We start from the raw sequence: 20,596 nt of genomic DNA on the forward strand, positions 1-20,596 counted from the left end.
TGATACTGGTCTTCGGATGACCTTACTAGACGGTAAATTACAGCATCATCTGCGAACAACCTAAGAGAACTGCTCAGATTGTCACCCAGGTCATTTATATAGATCAGGAACAGCAGAGGTCCCAGGACGCTTCCCTGGGGAACACCTGATATCACTTCAATTTTACTCGATGATTTGCCGTCTATTACTACGAACTGAGACCTTCCTGACAGGAAATCATGAATCCAGTCGCACAACTGAGACTATACCCCATAACCCTGTAGCTTGATTAGAAGTCGCTTGTGAGGAACGGTGTCAAAAGCTTTCCGGAAATCTAGAAATACAGAATCAACTTGAGATCCCCTGTCGATAGCGGCCATTATTTCGTGCGAATAAAGAGCTAGCTGCGTTGCACAAGAACGGTGTTTTCTGAAACCATGCTGATTACGTATCAATAGATCGTTCCCTTCGAGGTGATTCATAATGTCTGAATACAATATATGCTCCAAAGCCCTACTGCAAACCGACGTCAATGATATAGGTCTGTAGTTCGATGGATTACTCCTACTATCCTTCTTAAACACTGGTGCGACCTGCGCATGATGCGCAACTTCACTCCCAACGTCCATAGCGAGGTCCATCTTTGCAACAACGACACCATGCAGCACAGTACAGTTGGGGCCAAATGTTCAAATGTGTGTGAAATCTTATGGGACTTAACTGCTAAGGTCATCAGTCCCTAAGCTTACACACTACTTAACCTAAATTATCCTAAGGACAATCACACACACCCATGCCCGAGGGAACCTCCGCCGGGACCAGCCGCACAGTCCGTGACTGCAGCGCCTCAGACCGCTCGGCTAACCCGCGCGGCGCAATTTTCCAATCTGTAGGTACAGATCTATCAGTGAGCGAGCGGTTGTATATGATTGCTAAGTAGGGAGCTATTGTATCAGCGTAATCTGAAAGGAACCTAATCGGTATACAATCTGTACCTGAAGACTTGCCCGTATCAAGCGATTTGAGTTGCTTCACAAACCCTAACGTATCTACTTCTAAGAAACTCATGCTAGCAGCTGTTCGTTTCAAATTCTGGAATATTCCATTCGTCTTCCCTGGTGAAGGAATTTCGGAAAACTGCGCTCAATAACTCCGCTTTAGCGGCACAGTCTTCGGTAACAGTACCATCGGCACTGCGCAGCGAAGGTATTGACTGCGTCTTGCCGCTTGTGTACTTTACATACGACCAGAATTTCGAGACAATGTTTCGTTGTGGAACCTATTAAAGGCATCTCGCATTGAAGTCCGTGCCACATTTCGCGCGTCTGTAAATTTTAGCCGATCTTCGGGATTTCGCGTTCTTCTGAACTTCGCTTGCTTTTTCCGTTGCCTCTGCAACAGCGTTCGGACCTGTTTTGTGTACCATGGTGGATCAGTTCCATCTCTTACCAATTTATGAGGTATGAATCTCTCAATTGCTGTTGCTACTATATCTTTGAATTTGAGCCACATCTCGTCTGCATTTGCATAGTCAGTTCGGAAGGAATGGAGATTGTCTCTTAGGAAGGCTTCTTGTGACACTTTATGCGCTTTTTTAAATAAAATTATTTTGCGTTTGTTTCTGGTGGATTTGGAAGAAACGGTATTGAGCCTAGCTACAATGACCTTGTGATCACTAATCCCTGTATCAGTCATGATGCTCTCTATTAGCTCTGGATTGTTTGTGGCTAAGAGGTCAAGTGTGTTTTCGTAACCGTTTACAATTCGCGTTGGTTCGTGGACTAACTGCTCGAAATAATTTTCGGAGAAAGCATTTAGGACAATCTCGGAAGATGTTTTCTGCTTACCACCGGTTTTGAACAAGTATTTTTGCCAACATGTCGAGGGAAGGTTGAAGTCCCCACCAACTATAACCATATGAGTGGGGTATTTGTTTGTTACGTGACTCAAATTTTCTCTGAACTGTTCAGCAACTATATCATCGGACTCTGGGGGTCGGTAGAAGGAACCAATTATTAACTTACTTCGGCTGTTAAGTATAACCTCCACCCATACCAATTCGCACGGAGTATCTGCTTCGACTTCACTACAAGATAAACCACTAATGACAGACACAAACACTCCACCACCAATTCCGCCTAATCTATCTTTCCTGAACACCGTCTGAGACTTCGTAAAAATTTCTGCAGAACTTATTTCAGGCTTTAGCCAGCTTTATGTACCTATAACGATTTCAGCTTCTGTGCTTTCTATTAGCGCTTGAAGCTCAGAGGCTTTCCCAGCACAACTACAACAATTTGCAATTACAATTCCGACTGTTCCTTGATCCAAGTACGTCCTGTATTTGCCATGCACCCTTTGAGATTGCAGCGCACTCCGTACTTTCCCCAGGCCTTCTAACCTAAAAAACCGCCCAGTCCACGCCACACAGCCTCCGCTACCCGTGTAGCCGCCAGCTGAGTGTAGTGAACTCCTGACCAATTCAGCGGAACCCGAAACCCCACCACCCTATGGCGCAAGTCAAGGAATCTGCAGCCAACACGGTCACAAAACCGCCTTAGCCTCTGAACCACGCGACCGCTAAGGTCGCAGGTTCGAATCCTACCTCGGACATGGATGTGTGTGATGTCTTTAGGTTAGTTAGGTTTAAGTAGTTCTAAGTTCTAGGGGATTGATGACCTCAGCAATTAAGTCCCATAGTGCTCAGAGCCATTTGAACCATTTTTTGAATTTTAATCCCATTCTTGAACCTTTCTTTTATTTCCGTTATTGCTTCTTCGTCATATAGACTGAAGAGCAGGGGCAAAATACGAGGGCGGTTCAGAAAGTAACCTCCGATTGGTCACAGTGCGGGTTGTGGGGGGAGTAGCGATGCCATCTGTGCGTTCACGCACTCAACGGGTCAGTCGGCATCAAGCCGTGGTCGAGTGAACGTCGTACCTGCGCTAGTATAGTTTTTGTGGCAGTTTGAAATGTGTGCTGCAATAGAAAACCCCGCCAAATGTGAAGTGTGTGCTGTCATAAGGTTTTTTACAGCCAAAGGATATTCTGCAGCAGCTATTCATCGTGAACTTTGTGTCGTGTACAGACCAAGAGTTATGAGTGAAGGAGTAGTCCGTGAATGGGTACGTTTATTTAAAAGTGGACGAGAAAACGTTCATGATGAAGAGAGGAGTGGTAGACCATCATTGGTGACTGACGAACTCGTTCAGACAGTTGATGCAAAAGTTCGTGAAAATCGACGTTTCTCAATGTCGGAGTTGTCTACTGGTTTTCCACAGATTTCTAAGACTCTCTTGTACGAGATAGTGACAGCAAGATTGGGTTACCATAAGTTCTGTGCACGATGGGTGCCCAAAATTCTTACCGAGCACCACAAAACTCAAAGAATGGCCTCTGCATTAGACTTTCTGTCACGTTATGAGGACGAAGGAGAACCATTGTTAAACAGAATCGTGACCGGTGACGAAACCTGGATTAAGTACGTGAACCCTGAGACAAAAGAACAATCAAAGATGTGGGCACATTCAAATTCGCCTACCAAACCAAGAAAAGCCTCGCAAGATTTTTCTGCCAGAAAACTGATGGCAACGGTGTTTTGGGATGCCAAAGGGGTGTTGGGTACGACCATTAATCAAGACGTGTACTGTGAAACAATAAAAAAGTTACGACGGGCTATACAGAACAAACGCCGTGGTATGCTGACTTCCGGTATCGTTTTTCCGCACGATAACGCCCGTCCTCACTCTGCTCGCAGAACAACGGCCCTTCTTGAGTCCTTCGAGTGGGACGTTATCAACCATCCACCTTACAGCCCAGACCTGGCGCCAAGTGATTATCATCTCTTCATGCATTTGAAGAAATGGCTCGGGTCACAGTGGTTTGATGACGACGAAGAGCTCAAAGATGCGGTCACAGGCTGGCTCCAGGCACAAGCGGGTGATTTTTATGCAGAAGGAATTTCAAAGCTTGTGAAGAGATACGATAAGTGCCTCAATCGCTATGGAGACTATGTAGAAAAATAGTGCAAAGATGTAGTTGTAAGATGTATATATTAAAATATTTTTATTTAACTTGGTGTATTTTTTTAAATCAACCGGAGGTTACTTTCTGAACGGCCCTCGTATTACATCCCCGTCTTACATCCTTTTTAATCGGGGTACTTCTTGCTTGGTCTTCCATTCTTACTTTTTCCCTCTTGGTTCTCGTACATGTTGTGTACTACCCACTTTCCGTGTAGCTTACCCTTATTTTGCCGGCCGGTGTGGCCGAGCGGTTCTAGGCGCTCCAGTCTGGAACCGCGTGACCGCTACGGTCGCAGGTTCGAATCCTGCCTCGGGCATGGATGTGTGTGATGTCCTTAGGTTAGTTAGGCTGAAGTAGTTTTAAGTTCTAAGGGACTGATGACCTCAGATGTTAAGTCTCATGGTGCTCAGAGCCATTTGAACCACTTGATTTACCCTTATTTTTCTCAAAAGTCGAATATTTTGCACTTATTTACGTTGTCGAACACTTTTTCCAGGTCGACAAATTCTATGAATGTGTCTTGAATCACCATACAGTAGCCGGCCGAAGTGGCCGTGCGGTTAAAGGCGCTGCAGTCTGGAACCGCAAGACCGCTACGATCGCAGGTTCGAATCCTGCCTCGGGCATGGATGTTTGTGCTGTCGTTAGGTTAGTTAGGTTTAACTAGTTCTAAGTTCTAGGGGACTAATGACCTCAGCAGTTGAGTCCCATAGTGCTCAGAGCCATTTGAACCATTTGAACCATACAGTACATAAATGATTATCTGGATGTTCGACATGTTTTGTTACATTGTTTGTCACATTCTGCTGAAGTTATGTCTATATCAACATATAACTTCTGAAAACCACTATACTATGCATAGCGGAGGGTACTTTGTACCACTGCTAGTCATTCCATTCCCTGTTATACTCGCAAATGGAGCGGGAGAGAATGATTGCCTTTATACCCCTGTTTTACTTTGCCCTTATACTCCTTACACGAGATATACATTGGAAGCAGAAAAAGTTCTGATGGGAGAGTAGCTTTTAAGGCCCCACCGACATGGAGGTCACAAGAGACGCAGTAATAACAGGCAAGTGCGAGGAGGGAAATTGGCTGAGGTCTCGTTTAATTGACAGCTCGCCATCCGCCTCAGCTGATTTGAGGAAACAAAGACCATCGAAATCAGGCTGATTGAGTCATAATGTCAAAAATAATCTTCATTCACTTATGTCGAATGTCATCATATTTTGGAGTAACTGGTCATCGGGGAAAATAGTGTTTTTTGCGCATAAGCATGTAATAAGGATAACATGTGTGTCCACTCTAGAACCTCTTGTAGGCTGTCCTGTAAACAATTGGTAATATTTAAAACAGTCTCATAGCATGTTTACTCCCTATGAAGTTTGTTGCTAATAATCAATCACAGTTTGACAATATCAGTGAGAGTCAAAAAAATAATAATACATGGGGAAACGTTTTACACTGTCCACTGTGAGGTATTGTGCGGCACCTAACATATGAACTGAAAAGCAAGTGACATACTAATAAGAATCATCAGTCCAATGGTCACCGGGAAGTGTGCCATAAGCAGGCATTCATCGATCACTACACGTTCAGTATATAGGAATAAAACTGGTAGGAATTTTACCTGGTGAAGAGCGCTGAGTTAACGGGTCATAACAGGGATATGCCATGGCTTCAGTACCGCAGTGCTTACTTAGGCATGCTTTCTTTGCCAATGATTACGTCGATGGCTTCTTCCGACTTCTGAACTGACTTACGCAGCCAGTTACAGGGAAGCCGACAGTTTAACGTGAACTGCGAACCATGGTGGAGCTCCGCATGGTTCTTATCACCAAATCATTGCTAGAGGTGAAAAAAGGGATAAGTGACCGAAAAACTCCGGGTGTACTGAGCCCCAGACCTCTGGATTGCTTGACTGACATTTACCCACTGAACCACAAGGGTACCATAAAAATATACATTTATTGAGGATGTCACATTAGAAGAACGGAAGTACGAACATGTAATATTTTTAATAGGTATAGATTGGCAGTGTGTGTTCTGGATACAGTCTCAGTAATCACATCTTCTTTTCACTCATATCAATTAAACGTGTCCACTCGCCAAGGACAGTCATTGCCACTGCCTTAATCATGACACACAATATGCTTTTCGTACGTCAGTCGCGTTGTTGATAACAGTACCGGTAATGCTAGTTATTGAGAACGAGGCAACTCATACTTCTGTTATTTCGGATCAGTTGCGTTTCGGCCAGTCGGTCACGTGGGTACTATTCAAATGCAACAGAATAGCAAGGAAGCGACGCAGTGTTATAGTGGAATCGTCTACAGGATGAGTGGGTCTCAAATTCCCGTCTGTCCATCGCGATTTAGTATCAAGTTGGTTTCTTGATCAAGGCCATGAACAATCCCTTCTCTTACCCTCGTTCAGTCCGATCTACTACTTTACTACCCTGATTCTGATGACACAAACGTCGACGTGACGTTAATTTACATTTTTTTCTCGCTATCAGAATTTCATAGCGTTTTATAAGTCTAGGTATTTTACATGTTTATTATAAGAGGACAGATGTAAGAAAGGGGAATAGGTGTAAGACGGACACCCTGCTGAGTTCCTCTTATCGTAATGAAAATGAGAAGTTGGCGTGGTAGGGAGAGGAAGAGGGGGAGGGGTGGAAGAGGAGAACATACTTGCCAATCATACGCATTACAGAAGGAAACAGTAAAAAGAGTAAGTCGAGTATTCCCGGGAGCGTCCTATAATAGCAAGGGTCAATAGCGTTCAGAATCCATTTATATCGACATCGGAGTGGGTTGCTGTATATCTTAAATCCCCTAAATTTTTTACTCGGGACGTACGCATACTCCTCTCAAATACGACTGCGGATCTGACTGATGCTGCGGTAAAAGCGCTCAAATCTCATATAGGACTGGAGTCCAGTTACACAAAATACATCGTGACAATCAGCGTTATCGGTGCTCTGCCCAAATGTTATGGTCAGAGTTCTAACTGATATGTTATTTTGTATTTGAGGCCTCAGTTCTGAGATAACAAATGCAACAAAAATAAAGCAAAGTCGAATATACATCCTTTATTCGGCAGAACAAAAATAAAGTACATGCCCTAGCGCTTGTCGTGCCTTGCACTGCTGAAGTGTCTTCATTGCATTTCGGGCACAGTAGGCGTCACTGACATTTGCAAGCGACCTGTGAGGTATGCCTGTTGCTATTATCGACACGAATCGCTAGAGTGACAAGCTTCAGCGCCACTCTTCTTTGCCCTAAGGAATTTGCATCTCCCACTGTGTTCAGTGCTTCTCCCGCAATCACGAAATGTTTTGTTCTTAACTGATTTTTAGCCAATACTTAACATTAAACTAAACAATAAGTTAAATGATTAAAATTTCTATAGAAATGAAAGCCGACATACGCTTCGGCCGTTTAACTCTACGGGCAGTGGAAATACGAATGATAGATCCGTTGATGGAGGAGACGGGAAGAATAAAGTTCTCAAGAATAAAGAAGGTCATATTCTGCACTGAACTGACTGTGGTATTAGCAATACAAGCGTAGTTATTTTCTGGAGAAAACTATTGTATCGAAAATCACTAATGGCAGAACAAACATGCTTATTACATTGATTTCAGATAATACCCGTTGACAAAGGACTCTGTTTCTAGTAACAGGTATGGGTTTAGTAAAACTGACACCATGAAACAAAAATAACACAATTTTGCAACATAGTGTGGACCAGATTAGAAATTACAATGGCTGATAAAATATCAGCAGGGTGTTTGGCGGAAGTTCAGACAAGTGTGTGACTCACATGATGAACCAATTAAATAGGTGGATTTTACTTGAAATCATAAGTATGATCCCTTTTCTAGAGACACTCTTTCTCTCAGTATCCTGTCATTCCTTCTAACTCAAAAGTTGTTACTCATTTCAAACGGTGATAGCGGAACGTGCTAAAACGCTAAGATAGGGTACCTTTACTTTCCTCTTTGTACCTCTGTCGGAGGAAAGGAAGTGATGATTATTCCCGAGTAGTGTCTTGGGCTTATCATGCTATAGGTTCAAATGGTGCAAATGGCTCTGGGCATTATGGGACTTAACAAAAATGGTTCAAATGGCTCTAAGCACTATGGGACTTAACATCTTAGGTCATTAGTCCCCTAGAACATAGAACTACTTAAACCTAACTAACCTAAGGACATCACACACATCCATGCCCGAGGCAGGATTCGAACCTGCGACCGTAGCAGTCGCGCGGTTCCGGACTGAAGCGCCTAGAACCGCTCGTCCACCGCGGCTCATGCTATCGGTGATTAGGACGAAAGGAAGAAAGAACGAGGATGACTGGTGCCACCACGTGGCTTAAATCTCACGAATGTGACCTAGATGGCAGTCGAGCTTGACACTCGATCAAACGAACAGATTTCCATCAGAAGTCACGAGTCCGCACTTCGTGACACCTCTCGGAGAGGACTGGGATTCTGTCCGGGACAGTGGTGAACAGGAACTGTCGTTTCTCATTCTCTTGCCGAACAAAACGTGGTGATTAAAATCTCTTTCAACACTAGTAGTCTTACTAGATACCTCTTGGTTGATTGCTGTTGCACTAGTGTACGTTACGTATCTCAACAACTAAGATGTGTTATTCCACTAGTGATAAACTACTTTACTGCTATTAGCTTGCCAAAAATGCACAACACTGAATTCATGCTTCATTATTTGCGACATTTAAGGAAATGATAATAAAAATTTCTCTCTACATGGAGAATGCGAAGAAACTTCACAAGGTTCATCGTTCTGCGTATGACCCATTGTCATGTTCTTTGGTCTTTTAGAGTGGAAACGTGGAGGAAGACATAGCGTAGCTCGATACTGATTGTCTTCAGAAGTTGCGTTATCTTGATCCACTGACACTTGTGCCTACAGCGGAAGATTGTAGCGTTCATACGCCCCTTAGACATGCCTTTTACTAGTATTGCTCGGGAAAGAGAACTTTAGCGATTTAAGAAAGACCCGCTCATTAAGTCAGTGCCTACCAAATTGTGGTCCAAAAACTTCCTGGCAGATTAAAACTGTGTGCCGGACGAGACGCGGGCAAGTGCTAGTTCTGCAAGGTTCGCAGGAGAGCTTCTGTAAAGTTTGGAAGGTAGGAGACGAGGTACTGGCAGAAGTAAAGCTGTGAGGACGGGGCGTGAGTCGTGCTTGGGTAACTCAGATGGTAGAGCACTTTCACGCGAAGTTCGAGTCTCGATGTGGCACACAGTTTTAATCTGCCAGGAAGTTTCATACCAGCGCACACTCCGCTGCAGAGTGAAAATCCCATTTTGAGATTGTGGTCCAACTTGACTGTTTCTGTGGTCAACACTTTCACGTTCTGGTGGCTGACGCGTGGGTTCCGCGTCTACACTACAGTGTACACCATGTTGCGGTAAGGTGTGAAACGAAATCCAGTAAGATGCAAGAGGCCAAATGAGAAACAATTAAACAAATCAGCAGTGAATCTGAAACACAAGCAGTCGAAGTAGTGAGAAATAAAAAGGTATGCATCACACGAGGATGGAAACGGCGTGAATATTATCTACGCAACCGTGATCGCTGACGCTTGAGGTGGTGGTCGAGTCGAACGGCTTCTGCCAACGTCCCGAGTTAAATTATAAGCTTTAAGCAGGTCTGATGGTATGGGGGCATGTGACAGGATACTGATCCGTCTATCGAATGGGAACATCTGTCTCTGTGGCCCCACTGGTGCTGTTCGAGAGGCGTAGGCTATTTGCATGCGCAGGGTTTCATCTTTCGCTTTCTCTTGCAACGTTAACAACAACATAACGAAAACATTACACTCTACATGCAATCATCACAACTACCAATACTAGGGATTTACTCATCATGAAGGGTGACGTAGAGGTAAGGCACTGGACTTGCATTCTGGAGGACAGGGGCTCAAATCCTCATTCGGCCATCCAGATTTAGGTATCACATGGTTTCGCTAAGACGCTTAAGGCAAATGCTACGAGGGTTCCTTTGAAAGGAAAATTTCCCACCCTGTCCTTCCCGTTCCGAGCTTTTGCTCCGTCTCTGATGACATCGTTGTCGAGGGGAAACTAAACGCTAATATTCCTTGTTCCTTTTAAATGATTCCCAAACCAAAAGGAACGAGGCTGTTGTTATTGTTGTTGCTATGGTCTTCATTCTGAAGACAGATTTGATGCCATTCCCCAATCTAATCTATCCTGTGAAGGCCGCATCAAAGTGTGTCAGCATAACTACTGCAACTCATATCTACTTGAACCTGCATACCGTAGTCACGTCCTGGTCGCGTTCTGTACTTCTTACACCCGTCACTTAACTTGGTATTAAGTGAACTATGCCTGATGCCTCAGAGTGTGCCCTGTCAAAGCAGCCCTTCTTTTAGTCAAATTGTACCATAAAGTTCTTTTCTCCCCATTTCGATGTCCTACCTCTTCATTAGTCTTCTGTAACACAACACTTTAAAATCAGCTGTTTTCCTCTTGTCTGTACTGATGTTCGTCCTCGTTTACTTCTAATAAAGCTATACTCCTGAAAAATGCCTTCAGAAAAGACTTCTTACATTTCTATTCGAGGTTAATAATTTTCTCTTTTTAAGAAACGCTTCTTTTTTTGGTATTGCGAGTGTGTATTTGATTTCTTGTGTACTTCGGACGTCGCCAGTTATTTTACATCCCAAATAAGAAAGCTAATCTAGTACTTCTAGCACCTGATTTCCTAATCTAATTCCCTTAGCACTGCCTGATTTAACTTGACCGCGCTTCATTAACTTTGTTTTACTTTCGTTGATGTTCACGTTAAAATATGTTTTCAACACACTATTCAGCTGACCTGACAGAATTACGTCATCGTCAAACTTTAAAACTATTATTTGTTCTTCTTGAACTGTAATTCCTGGCTAACACCAGATAATGATCCCCACGCAAAGCAAACTGGGTTAACGTCAAAATTTATTCCTGCTGCTCGTTACGGGTGTAGAAAATTTTTCGAACAAAGTGTCTTTTCCTGCCTTCACTGATTACAATATCTTATTAAAATTCTGCGCTGTCATTTGTGTTGCTGTTTCTCGCGTTTATACAGCCAATTGAGAAGGTGTACGTTCTGATAATTTTATTCTTACTGCCGCCACTCATCTGATCACAATGGCTTGATCGTCGAAAATACTACTTAAAATGTTAATTATAACGGTTGTTTGGGTTTGATTCTGCTCAGAAATTATAATGGAAAGCTAGCTTTGAAGCGGGTCGACACAGTACAGCTTACGCAGGTAGTGATAGGGGAGCGGAATTTTTGTGAAAAACTCAATCCCTTTGTTCAGTGTTATTTTATTTGAAATACACAGGGCCAGATACATATAGCTAACTAATTTTTACAGTATATGGCAAGAGTTATTTGTAAACTGTCTTGACATAGAGTGGCACTAACAGTGACCGCTGGGAGCAAACTGAGAGTTTTTCGAAAAGAGTGCCTTAAGAAGCACGAGCTACTCGTACAGCACAACTAGCTCATCAGTATGGGAGACACAAGCACTGCACTGGGAAGGGAGAGAGAGGTGAAAGATTAAAATACCGCCTAGTTGGAGGTCATTTTTAATGGAGCGTCAACTCATTTGTACTTGGATATGGCCGAGACGACGTCATGTTTTTCGATGGGCCGTTCAGGCAGTCGCTTGAATTGACGACGATAAATGCATAGTTTAATACACGAGAATATAGGGCTTGTTTCCTATTGGCGAGGTAGATGCACAACGCATAAACGGTGAGGTTACGAAATGCACGGAACAGAGTTTACACGGCAAAGAGATACACGGCGGCCATAAGTTATTGTGACGTTGGGGAGGCGGGAGAGCACCTGGTCGCAGAAACAAATGCCAGTTGCACGCTGGGCTAACACTCGCCGCAGCAGCGGCGGGAAGGGCGCCAGGGCAGAGGAACAACTCATTACCGCTATAGCTGTGTGCGCGCGGCTGCCAGTACTTCACACTGTTGCACCGCCGCGGCGGCCAAACTTCGAGTGGTTGCAACAGCTTGAAGCTGGAAACTGCGCTGCTTGACGCGAGGATCATGGTTTCTTAGCATATACATATTATTGCCCCAAAAGCTCCATAACTTTTAGTACACTCCGTAATTGCTTATACCAATGATCAGCAAGGATTGTGACGCATTAGTTACTTTACTGCCCCCCATCCACCCCCCCCCCCCCCCCCCCACACACCCCACCGCACACCAACCATGTCCAGGCGATAGGTCAGCACACTACTAACGATACTACGATCTGTAGATAATTACAGACACAGAATGACAACAACCAAGATTAACTTTATGCTTAAAAAGCTCGTACAAAGGTAACTGGACGGGTATGTAAATGTAACACAGAAGATGTTGTCTCGCTATAGCAGCTAACAGGTGTTGTAACACGCTGTCAGAGATACTTATCGTTGGGGGAGTAACTGGAAAAAAAAGACGGCTGACAATCGTAAACACCCCGCATATCCACTTTGAAAATGCGACAGTTTCTTCTGTCGAATGAACCGAGCATTTGCTTCAAGTATCTGATTCCGTTGAAAATCGTAACTGTCAAGAATATTCTTAACAAAAGAAAGAAGGAAGGGAGATGTTTAACATTCCATCTGCGACGATGTCTTTAGAGATGGAACACGAGGTCGGGATGGAGAAGGCAATCGCCCGTGTACTTTTCGAAGGAAGCACTCGGGAAGCATAAAGGAAGATTAGGATTTAACGTCCCGTCGACATCGAGATCATTAGAGACGGAGCAAAATGTTGGATTGTTTCAAGGATGGGGAAGGAAGTCGGTTGTGCTCTTTCAAAGAAACTATTCCAGCTCTTGCCTGGGGCGGTTAACGGAAATCGCGGAAAATCTGTTCCTGAACGGTCGGAAGCAGATATGATCTGTCGTTCTCCCGAACGCGAGTCCAGTGTGTAACTATTCGGGAAATTGCCTAAAACGCTTTAGGGAAACCACGTGGAGATCTGAACCGCCCTCCCCCAAATGAAAGTCCAGTGTCTTACTCTTCCGTCACTCAGTGGAAATCTTAACAATGGAAATGTTTTATTTTAATGTAAGTCTGTATGTAGAGTACAGGTGAGACTTTTAGTACAGCCATCAAGAAAGAGTACAGCCTAATGTTATGTTTTGATTTAATAACGTGAATAATTAATTTTCTCCAATTGTCTGTTTCGATACACACTGATTTTGAGCTCTTCGGAGTCTTATAATAAATGTCACTGTGTATGATAGAACATACATTTCTCTGTTAGGTTTAAACATAAAAAACAACTCTAAAACGTTAAAAGGAGAATGCTTGATGCTGGTGAAGGTAATCTTTACCTCGAGTGCTACTATCGTTACATCTTAAAGACAAACATTTGACAGAACCCACTTCAGTGAAACTGTTATCAAATACTGTATCCAAACGTACAAGTAGATAAAAATGTACCGGATTGCATGATATCCTTTCCATACACTGCAACGTCAAGAACACTTACTACTCTATCATAATATTTTGTATGTATGCTACAAGCACAACGATTTCGAGATCGAGAAAAAGTTGGCAATAGTAAAATCATCAAAGATATTAGACTAGTTATGCCACTGATTTTGTTAATCGTTTGCTTCGTAACACATACGTTTCTTTAAACGTAGTCTGTGAAAAGTAACAGGAGATCTTCTCCACAGTACTACAGACAAAGCGTTCGTATTTCTGCAAGATATTCCATCATCTTATCGGGATATGGTTGATCAATGAAAACTCCAAATACTGGTATCTCTTCATCTACATTTACAATTATACTCTCTGAACCACTCTGAAGTGCATGGCAGAGGGTACGTCCACGGTACCAGTTATTAGGGCTTTTTACTGTTCCATTTACTTACGGAGCACGGGAAGAATAATTGTTTAAGTGCTTCTGTGCGCGCTGTAATTAATATAATCTTGTCCTCACGACCCTATGGCAGCGATATGTGTTAATGAAGTACAGAGCCTTACGATTAGCAAAGGAATAGTTCAAACTTAAGTTAACTGATGACTTTTAGTGGCAGTTAAAAGAATTATGTGAGGAAATGGCTGCGTAGGTAAGTGGCAGAATGCAGATTCAAAGGTGCAAGGATCGATTTGCAATCGGGTCTGCGGTTTGTTTCGGACAATCGCCGTTGTTTTCACTGCTGATAATGGTCTGAACATATGAAATAATCAAGGCGCATCATTATTAGGGTTTCATGTCAAACAACGCGCCCCTTGACAACTGGCTAGCCCGGAAGAAGACGAGGACGTAATGCTGTATCTTCGATACGATTATGCACAGTAAAGTAATGTGGAGTTAAAAACAATCTCGAGGTTGACAACTGTTTGAACTGTCCGTCAGTACCCCTAAAGTCTCACGGGAAGTCCATTGGTTGTGGCCTACAAAGCCTTCACCCGAAATTTCTCTTAATGTGCGCGTACGATGCGTAGCGCAGCAAGCAAGAGGCTATCACTGATATCACGTGCAAAAAATCTATCACCGATCCCATTTTAAACTTTTGAGCGTCATGAATAGTAAAAAAAAAAAATCTAAAGCTAGGGCGTGGGGCGACGTTGTAAGAGTTGAGCAGGCAGCGGGGCGCAGACGCGGGTTACCTGTGGCGGTGAAGTCGAGCGTGCGAGTCTCGTGGGCGCTGCGCGGCGCTGCTGGACTGGCGGCGACTGCGGCGGCGGAGCGCTGCCTCCTGGCCCCGGCTCACCCCCACCCCCGACGCAAATACACGGCGGCGCGGCCTTGCGACCCGCGGCACGCCAAACGCGCCCAGCCACACTTGGCCCTAACGCCGCTTGGCACCTTTGTGCTTCGTCATACCTTTCTGGAAGGCGGTCTATCTAAGCTCTCGAGAACTCACCACGCCGGGTTTCTCGAGTGCTTTAACTCACCCAAAAGAAAGGACGAGTGCCCGTGTCCGAAAAGCTATCATAATACTCCTACTGATATGACTCATCGTAGGCTTTTCAGTTTCCCGTAGTGGTTCAGAGCAGTAGTACCCAACCTAGCTATAGCGACAACTGGCCCTTCGGAGGTAAAATGAAATTTTCCGACACCTAAAACAAAAGATTCTTTTAACATTAATTTGCGGAATTAAATTACACAGCCTGACGACAAAAGTGAATCATCCAGGAGGAGACTAGCATACGAAGTTGAGAGGGGTGTGATGTTATTTAAGTGATTTCCATATCGAGTCAAATTCGCAAAGAACTTGGCAGTATGAGCTCACTTATCCCGACACGATGACAACCCTTCTGGTACACGCACTTATTTGGTTGAGAACTGTGTTATAAAATCGCTGTATCCTCTCACAATTGTTGCCACTGGTTCTTTATATTCTAGATACAAGCTTTGGAGCGGAGATGCCTTCCGACCTGGTCCCACGCATTTTCTATCGTGGGCAGATCTCTGGATATTGCTGGCCCCGGGAGCATCTCAACATAACTCAGACAGTTCATGAATACATCTACATCTACATCTACGTGATTACTCTGCTATTCACAATTAAGTGCCTGGCAGAGGGTTCAATGCACCACCTTCAAGCTGTCTCTATACGGTTCCATTCTCGAACAGTGCGCGGGAAAAACGAGCACTTAAATTTTTCTGTACGAGCCCTGATTTCTCTTATTTTATCGTTGTGATCATTTCTCCCTATGTAGGTGGGTGCCAACAGAATGTTTCCGCAGTCGAAGGAGAAAACTCGTGATTGAAATTTCATGAGAAGATCCCGTCGCAACGAAAAACGCCTTTATTTTAATGACTACCACTCCAATTCACGTATCATGCCTGTGGCGCTATCTCCCCTATTTCGCGATAATACAAAACAAGCCACCCTTCTTTGAACTTTTTCAATATCATCCGTCAGTACCACCTGATACGGATCCCACACCACACAGCAATACTCCAGAATAGGGCGGACAAGTATAGTGTAAATAGTCTCCTTAGTAGATCTGTCGCACCTTCTAAGTGTTCTGCCATTGAATCTCTGTCTTTGGCTGGCTCTACCCACAACATTATCTATGTGATCGTTCCAATTTAGGTTATTTGTAATTGTAATCCCTAAGTATTTAGTTGAATTTACAGCCTTCAGATTTGTGTGACTTATCGCGTAATCCAAATTTAGCGAATTTCTTTTAATGCTCATGTGAATAACGTCACACTTTTCTTTATTCAGGGTCAATTTACCACTTTTCGCACCTCACGGATATATTTTCTAAATCATTTTGCAATTCGTTTTAGTCATCTGATGACTTTCCAAGACGGTAAATGACAGCATCATCTGCAAAAACAATCTAACACGGCTACTCAGATTGTCTCCTATGTCGCTAATATAGATCAGGAACAATAGAGGGCCTATAACACTTCCTTGGGGAACGCCGGATATTACTTCTGTACTATGTGTGGTGGAGCATTGTCTTGTTGAAAAATGGCACCCGATACTGTCACACGAGAGGTAACACAGGAGGCCACAGAATGTCCGTGACATTCATTGTGCTGTCAGAGTCCCTCAATCTATACCAGCCGTGACCAGAGTTCAGAACTAAGTACTCCCTAGATCATGCTGCCAGGAGTAACGGCGCTGTGACTCACCAAAACACTGGAAGAATGGCACCTCTTCTTACGTCGCTTCCATACTCGCTGGCGATAATCATCCGGAGTAGTGCAGAGCCACTATTATTCGCTGAACACAGTGCAACGGGATTCGTCAGCAGTCCTTGGTCACAATACCACGCCAAAGGCAGTCATTTTTTTGTGTTGTGGTGCTAACAGCAGCCTACGTATAACAGTAATTCCTTGGCCCGGCTGCTGCTAGCCTTTGACGAATTGTGAGGGATACACAGTGTCATGGAGTCCATTACTTGTTCTCTGATGGCATGCACAGATGTGTGGGGGTTACAATGTGTTTGATACACAATATGGCGATCCTCCCTTCTGGTGGTCAGATGTAGTCTATCAGGACCTTGACAAGTATACCTGCCCTCCAGTTCCCATGCATTCCAACTTCGGGAATACCTGAAATCCCTAGAAATGTAGATGTTGCACGATTCCACCAACTGGTCAAATGGAGACCCGCAATGAGGCCCTTTTCAAACTCTATGGTGCTGATAACGCTGTTTCATAAGAGTACGTGGCATCTCCATGTCTTCCTCAGTGATTACTCAAATTCTGGCGCTGTTCACGCCCCGTATATACTGTACCAGTCCTGATGCCAGTGCTAAACACGAACAACGCGAATGCCCTCTGATAGGCGTCCTAAATGTAAGAGAGAGCTCAATCCCAATATTCACATAACGGCCGATTGTGTATAAGTGTACCAAGTTACATTGACATCCGACCAAGTTTTCTGGGTGATGCAGTTTTTTCTCAGCAGTTTTTTTAAGTCATCTTATTTATCTATATTTCGTTTGACTGTTATGTTTAATACACTGCTGGCCATTAAAACTAGAACACTAGGAAACATAGCACATAACGAAATTTTGCTTTTTGTGTGTATGCAGAACAGTAGGAAGAAAAGAAATATGTGCGTGGCATCATTGGCCGGGAGACCCCAATGTTTACTGAAAAGTCGAAATAGGGCACGGCCACCGGTCTTGCCACATCAGAAAGGTAACGGCTGTTGTCCAAATTACCGGTTATAGGAACGAAGGTTATTGTGTTATGTACCAAGTGGCACCCGATATCTTAATCGATGGGCTAGGCCTGTATGAAGACTACGAATTCAATCTGAAAACATTCGTTTCCATCAAAGCGTACACAAGGATACGTCTATTATTATGTTGTACGCAGAACCGATCCTCGTCTTGAAGACGTGGTAGACACGTCAAAGGAAACAGCAACAATGGTCGCCTTGCAGATAGTCGACCTGGTGCAAGCAACACCGTCTCCTAACTGAATGTACGTCACATGGATGTACGAACCTGCATGACCGACGAACAATCTGCCCTGTCGGACGCAGGTCTTAACGAGGACGCTGAAATCAGATATGTCGGTGAGTATGGCCCGCTTGAATCCTTCGATTCCATATCTGTATGAGAGTCGTGGGATTCCGACGAACACGGGCAGCAATATAGCGAAACGATGAACTGCAGTCGCAGAATAGATAGTCTCTATTCTGTGCCGCAGTGTCAGTAGACCATTTCCAATTCTGATACAAGCTGGCAGACGTTTCTCCTTCTTACACGAGGTATGACACGATATTCTCACAAACAACAAACATTCAAACGCGATTTGTGGATGAGTAAACCGGTGCGTTATTTTTCCTCGTGTACAGGATGTAGGTGGCGTTATTACTTCCTACTTTGTGCAGTTGTGTTGAAATGTTAAACAGTTGCATATTTAAACACGTGGTGTCCATGCCAAATTAATATTTGTTGCAGTTAACCTACATGTAGTTGCAGTTTTAATGACCAACAGTGTAACTAAGTAACCAATAATTATATAAAATTTTTAATGTCGAGCATTAGTGCGTGGCTTGAAATGTTGAAGGTTGCATATTCTGAAACGATTTTACAGGGTGGTTATAATTAAACTTTCGCTACTTGAGCCTCTATAGACGAAAAGCTATTTACCGTATGGGTACGCAGCTTTGCAGGCATGATGTTCAGACAGTGCGCTGTGGGATTTGCGTTGTTAGTTGTGTTGGTGTCATGACTTGCCCTTAGCTACCGGTACTGGTACGGCGACGTAGGGTTGAAACGCAAAACTTGGGTGTAGCACAGTTGCAGACAGTCAACAGGGGTCCGTACAGGGTGAGCACATTTTACTAGTAAAACTGTCCTGTCAAAACAACAGCAATAGTGCTGCTGCTCTTAGCGAACACCAACGCACTATGGAGATACTGGGTCGAAGGACATGATTTGGAAGTCCGAATTAACTGTCGACGTGGAATTGCTCTGGGAGAGGCCGATGACCAGTTGCGCCACAAACTGTTGGAGAGGTTACTGTTGTCATGGCTGAGAATCCTGGATTCAATGTGCCATCTTCAAGCAGTGCCCACGCTGTGGTCACGACAGGTGAACATTCCATGGTCCACCGTTCAAAAAGTGCTGTGAGCAACTGAAAATGTGTAGGCTGTTGGTCGTGCTGTTTTGAATACCCCTATGATGCTAAAGTACTCTCTTTGGTGATCTACCGAGAAGGTGAGCACGCGCTATGGCAATCAAAATTAATTTAAAAAATAATAATGTTACACAGTGGAAAAGTCATATTGAAGGATAATTAAAGGTGGTATCCCGAGCAAACACGACATAGCTAGCACACCACACACATAAACATATTAATGAGAGCTGAGATCAACTATTTATAGCAGAAATTATAACAATTAAATTTATTATCGCAAAGTGAAACACATAAGTTACCCACTGAGATAAACGACTGATCATTAAATATTTGGACAAGAGGTTGTAATGGTTAATTGTAACCTTGGCACAGCTGGGTGGTACGACAAATGGAAAGTTATGCAAATAATACACGAATATGACCGGTGACTGCAAGCATGGTTAGTAAATTACTGAAAGAAGACGGAAAAACAGGATCAACCACTAGTGAGATCGCAAGGCAATCTAGGTGCCTGAGAAGTATTACAATGGAGTAATTGGCTCCTGAAGGGAGTGAATTAATATCACGTCCGTATGGAATAGCGTAATGCAGAAGGCAGTGGCTGGATACGTTGAGTTCAGCTCTCTTTCTGTGCTCAGAACTCGAGTGGAAACATCCTTCTCTATGACCGCAAAGTTCACCTCATCAGCCATCCTAATTCTACGGCTGTGTAGCCGTCTGTACACTCCTCAACCTCCTAACGTGAAGTGTACTCTTCAGTCGTCTAACATCAAGTGTTTTCTTTCTGGACACTCTATAACTTACTGCTCTTTACCAGAGAAGGTAGAATCGTGGTAGAAATTGTGAATTCCATCTAGTTCCAACCAATAGTCCTCTGAGGTGGGGAGGAAGGCACAAAATCTCTCGCACTACATGGCAAAATTTTGAAACAGACCTATGAGATGACTGAAACAGCTGAGAAACTGTGTGCTGTGTGGACAGTAACGATAAGAACCAAACAGGACGCTGGATTCTGAAAATTTAAACCGAATGGTATTTCTTGGCGTCACTCCGGAGCTAACGAAGATTCATAGGCAAACTTCTGAGCAGCGACACCTAGCTAGATATCTCTTATCTTGCTAAAAGGCTTCTAAGAAAAACACTGGTTTTTGTTTTCATAGAAAGCAGCCGCCCCATGTCCCGCCAGGGGAGTGCAGGTTGAGGGAACTGAACACTTGTCTGTCTACCTGAGGCTGAGACTTCTTGTTGGATTCTGAACATTTCTATGGTGGCCGACTCCTCTTCGATAGATTCTTATCTTTTGTTAGCCAGCTTGTAGGTTCCCAACCATGCAGTCACTTCACTGCACTAAAAAGAGTGGTAAACAGTCAGCAATAAAAAGAAACAGACACAGGAGGCATTGAATCTCGATTGTAATTATTATGCACCGTCAGAGATCGACTATTTTATGAA

The 20,596-nt window shown here is 43.7% G+C and overlaps 1 protein-coding gene across 2 annotated transcripts in view; it reads right to left on the reverse strand.

Annotated features, from left to right (window-relative positions):
* Window positions 1–14,828, reverse strand: part of LOC124609627 (flightin) — a 63,753-nt gene extending 48,925 nt beyond the window's left edge. Inside the window, exon 1 of one of the 2 annotated variants that reach the window (XM_047140089.1) lies at window positions 14,689–14,828. The gene's annotated coding sequence lies outside the window, so the exon portion shown is untranslated. The remainder of the gene's footprint in view (window positions 1–14,688) is intronic. The other variant, XM_047140088.1, reaches the window with a different exon arrangement.
* Window positions 14,829–20,596: the final 5,768 nt, after the last annotated feature.

This window comes from Schistocerca americana, chromosome 1, assembly GCF_021461395.2.
Source record: "Schistocerca americana isolate TAMUIC-IGC-003095 chromosome 1, iqSchAmer2.1, whole genome shotgun sequence".
NCBI lineage: Eukaryota > Metazoa > Arthropoda > Insecta > Orthoptera > Acrididae > Schistocerca > Schistocerca americana.